Raw genomic sequence first — 5,343 nt, forward strand, 5'->3', positions numbered from 1 at the left:
TAAAGGGTGGAATGTAGCTAGTTTAATCCAGGATCAGTGTGATGATTTGGTCTTATTTACGAACTAAAATCTCGAGAAATTTTAAAACCACAATTGAAAGATATTTCTGACAAATCTCCAGAACTGGAATTGGTTAATGGAGTTCGTTGGTTATAAAAGATGGATTGTTAAAAAGAGTCTGGGAGATGATGGAAAAGACATCTGACAGTCCTTCCTCGAAAACGGATTCCAGAAGTTCTTGAAGCTGTTCATGGCGGTGTCAAAAAAAAAGGGAGAGAACGGTTTTACTGGCTGAACAGTCATGAAGATGTTGAACACTGATGGTGCCCGCAGTGTTCGTCAAGCAAGGGCCCAAGAACCCGGACAGAAGGAAAGATGATGCAGTATCTTGTTGGTGCACCCTTTGAACGAATTGTCATAGACGTAGGACCCTTTCCTACTAGTAGTTCCAGAAACCAATATGCTCTTGTTCCTATGGAAGACTTTAGTAAGTGGCCCGAGGTTTAACCGATTCCAAACCAAGAAGCAACGACGGTAACTGAAGTGCTGTTCTAGAACTGGATTTGTCGATTTGGTGTACACAGAGAGATACATTCAGACCAAGGAAGGAACTTTGAGTCACAAATATTGCAAGATGATGATGTCATTATCGTAAATGATGTGCGGTAGGGCGAGTTGGTTATAAATTGGTGGCACAAATTAGACTACAACAGTGAATTATAGTTCAAATAAGGAAATTGTTATTCTTTAACGATGTAAAAACAAACTTTTAAATTAGAAAATTTGCCAATGCTTATAAAATTTTTAATTGTGGTCTCCTATGTAGTGGAACGTAGGGTCTATTAAGGTTTACTTGTATATTTAAACAAGACTGATTTTTTATGAGCTCGTTGGTGATATAAATCTTCTCAAGAAAATCTAATCGGTTGTAGTTTTTGGAGGTAACCTGTTGGAGAATTTTAGAATTGGACTTTGGACTAAAATTATGGTTATTAGATTTTATATGTTCACCAAATGCAGAAGAGGGTCTACTTAAGTGCTCGGCTATGTGTTTTTAAGGGTCTACAAGTACGTTCCACATATGAACAATTACAAGAATCACACTGTAGTCTGTAAATACCACTCTTTGATAATTGTGTCAAGTTTATCCTTGGTATTAATCAAAATCGAACCAAAGTTATTTTTAGTTTTATAAGAAATTTGTAATTCTGATTGGTGTTTAATGAAGCGATTGTTGATTTTCTTATTTAGATGAGAATTAATGAACGGTAGAGATATGAATTTACTATCTTTTTTACCATCAGGAAAGATCTGACAAAAATTAATTTTAGCTAATTTGATTTTTGTGATTAAAATAATAATTAGTTTGGGGTCATAGTTATTATTATAAGCAATTTGTTTAAGAATATTTATTTAGAACATTAGGAGATAGAGGAATGCTTAAAAGACGGTAAATGTAATAATTAAAAGAAGCCATTTTGTATTGGTGAGGGTGGTTGGAAACGTTTGAAATTATTTGGTCTGTTGGAGTGAAAATCCTAAACTCTTTGATTGTTAATGTATTGTTAAGTCTAAAAAATTCAAATTATTATTTGTTCCCGCCATCTAAGAAACCACAATAAAATATAAACAAAACACAAAGGAGACTAACGTGCTCCCCTTTTTTGAATACTGTTTGTCCTTTTTAGTGTTCTGTATACTTAGTCTTAAGTGCGCCTAAATTTAATGCATAATTTTCATACTATCAAATGTGTTCCCACTATAGAAAACTTCTGGGCTTAACTGACAAGTGAATATATTCCATTCGTTCCCTTTAACTATGTTTTTTATGCATATAACACCCAACTCATTTTCAGTTAACACTTATGATGGTTCATACGCCGAAAGTGCTCTGTTAAGCTTTTAAAAATAAATCGCTTTGAGTACATCTAGTTTCATTAATTTGTATTATCCTTCGAGCAACATAGCCACTTCCTTTATTACTCTTTTTGTTTGTATAGCGATAAAAAAAGGGAGACTTTAAGAACATAAGACCTTGTAATTATTTGGTGAGACAAGTAGATTAATGAGAGACGACAAGACGTTTTTTTTCAAACACGCCCTCATTTAATTTTTTTTGTACTTGTTCCACATTTTTGTTGAACTGCAATTAACTCCCGTTAACCTAGATCTGACTGTGATTAATTTTGTTTCTTTTAAGATCACATGAAAACTGAATTAATAATTTATTTTAATATCCTATTATTATGTTCAGGTTCAGGAAAATCAAATTACCTCAATCTTTTTATTATCGAAAAATTATAGAATTTTTGATTATAGGATAAACGAACGCCAAAAAATTTACTAAAACACGTCCTACAAAGCGTTACCTCATAGATGCCCTACTCAATTCAGGCTCTACACTTTGAAGACTGGTGTTTATTGTTATTTTATATTATGTGGAAATGTACAGAATAGCATAAATATGCTACATAATGTAAAACGCTTAATTATTGGTATTTAATTTCCAAACATTTTCAATGCAGTTTTTAACATCGACAATTCTGTTCACATAAGAAAGCCATTCATATTGATTTTTGAATAATAACAAAAACACGTCTTACAAAGTGCTTCTGAATAGACGCCTTACTCAATTCAGGTTCTTGCACTTTGGAAGCTGGTGTTTTGGCACTTTATAAGTTAATAAACATAATATTACCTCTTAAATAGCAGTACCTTATTGATAAAATTGGGATCACTTCTTCAAGTTTCTTTACATTTTCAATAATGTCAATTTTAGTTATATAAGCATAAGAAACAATTAATTCTTTTTTAACGTTTTAATTACTAAATTCTTAGCTTTCGATGTACTACAATGGTACTAAAATTATCGGCCATATCGTTCATACGTATGCCCTCCATGTTTATGTCCTCAATCTAGTAACCAAAACCGATAAATACAAATACATTAGCTGATCCATATTAGTTGGTAGGGTATTTAGATTCGGAAATTAAAACACAAAATACAGTAGTAACGAATAATCTTTTATTAATTTATCCTATTAATAACTAATGAACGGCAAAATGTTCTAGGAACTTTTATAGGCTGACAACAATTAAGCCCCGTGGTCATTTTAAATCCTAAAAATTGCGAAAAAATAAAGATATAATTAAAAAAATTAATTCAGATATTTATTGAAAATGATAATACTAATAGACTAAATACAATTGACGATATTATTTTTAATTAAAGCTTTTACAATTTCAAATTTAGTATTGTAGCCCCAGCAGGTATATTAAATACGTTATTAATATATTATTATGTCACTTTTTAAGGCAATAAGAGAAATGTACTGCACTATTAATAAATTTAGTTATTAATAAAAATGCACCCTGTATCTGATTTTTTACTATGAATTCCACGATGTATCACATGTCACTTTTTTTGTTAAATATTTTTTGAATATCACTAGAATAATAATTAAAAAAAAATCATTACTTGACTGAATGTTATTACGTATCGGGTAATCGGGGCGTAATAAGTTGTTGGTTTACTGAAAGCGAAACGTCGGATATAAAATTTCTAAGATGTTGAAAACTTGCTTCTCGGCTTTTCTCAATTGCAACAGAGTAATAAGCGGAAAGTTATTTTAATTTAAATTTGAATTGACGAAAACAAAGAAAACACAAAGTCTCACAACATATACATGCTACACATGTTTCTCTAGCTAGTCTAGCTAGAGCCTCATCAACCTAAAACAAAGTATTAGTGAAAACAAAAATGAAAAACACTAAAAAACCTTTTAAAAGCCATACACAAACTTCACACTACTTAATTTGTCGATGAAAGCTTCTCTCGGCGGCATCTTTGAGGGTAAAATAAACTACAAAAACGTTTATTGGGACCTATATTTTTGTTGCACTATAATATCTTATAACTGGATATAATTAAAAATTAACATTTTTTCAAAGATCTTAACCGTATCAGTTAAGCTGGTAATATTAAGCCAAAGGGGTGTATCCATGAAGTTGTTAACTAGACGTCGTAGTGTGAAAGAGTCGATTAAAAGTGCTTAGTGTTTTAAGTAAAAAACAAACTAACAATATTTAAGTGTGTTTAAAAATCCGAGCATGCTCAGCCAAAAGTGCAAAGTGCATACAATTTAAAATAGGTGACAAAGAGTTGAAAACTACGGCTACGGAGGTGGACTGTATATTATTACAAAACCAATAATAGTAGATTATAAGTGCCAGTGGTTTTTTAACAGGGTTTCAAGTTCTCGTTCATCGTGCGATAATTTGTCTATGCATTCATTAAAATATTCGCCGTCAGACGAATCTAAGTTGCCGGTTATTGATTTAAAGATACTACCTATTCCGTTTATTAATCCGCGTTTGATTCGATAGGTATAGTCTTTAGTATCAGCCGTAACTTCTGACAATTTAAGATTAACAGAATCAGCGATTCTAAGAGAGGACTAAAATGAGTTGGAACAATACTTTTAAAAGCGGTAATACGGGACGAAGAGTCAGCCGTTAGGTCAGAGAGAGTAATGGCTTGCCTTATAGGCTCTAAATCTTTGTACACAAGCAAGGTCCATTTAGTATTCGACACTCTTACTTTTCCTTCTTCGTGGAAAAATATGCAAACCGTGTTATTTACAGGCGTAAGCAGGAATTGAGTGAGAAATCTGAAACAAAAAAAGGACTGTTCTAGTCATAGTATGGCTTCAAACGATCAAAATTGACTTTAGAAGTCTGATTAGTTGTAAAATTTTTCAGTTTTGCAGAATTTTGATAAACTTCTAACACTTCGAAGGGGCCATTAAAGAGGGTTTGCGCTTTGGTGGTGATTTGTGACTCTTTGATATAAACTTTTTATCCTACTTGATATTCTGATTTATTTCTATTTACAATGCGGTCAAATCGAATTTTAGCTTTTTCTTTCTTGTCGTTAGTTCGAGAGCGAGCGAGTTTGTAATAATATTCCATACGATTATTTAAATCTCGGAAATATTTCGTTATTAACTGTTCTTGATTGTATAAGGTTTCCGGTGGTCTACTGCACGTGTGACCAAAAATAAGCTCGTAGGGTGTAAACCCATGAGTTTTATTTTTAGTGTTGTTGCAGCAGATTACCGCATACGGCAGAACATTAAAAGGATTTTCATCAGGGTGTTCAGCGCTATGGGCTCTAATCATTTCAGTCAGAGTCGCGTGAAATCTCTCAAGCGAGCCATTTGACTGGGGGTGGCTTACACTGGAAAACGTTAGTTTGATATCATAACGTTTCTAAAGATCTTTTAAAAGGCTATTGTCAAATTCTCGCCCTTGGTCAGAATGGATCCGCAAACGGGTACCATA

The sequence above is a fragment of the Anthonomus grandis genome, chromosome 20 (genome assembly GCF_022605725.1).
Source record: "Anthonomus grandis grandis chromosome 20, icAntGran1.3, whole genome shotgun sequence".
NCBI lineage: Eukaryota > Metazoa > Arthropoda > Insecta > Coleoptera > Curculionidae > Anthonomus > Anthonomus grandis.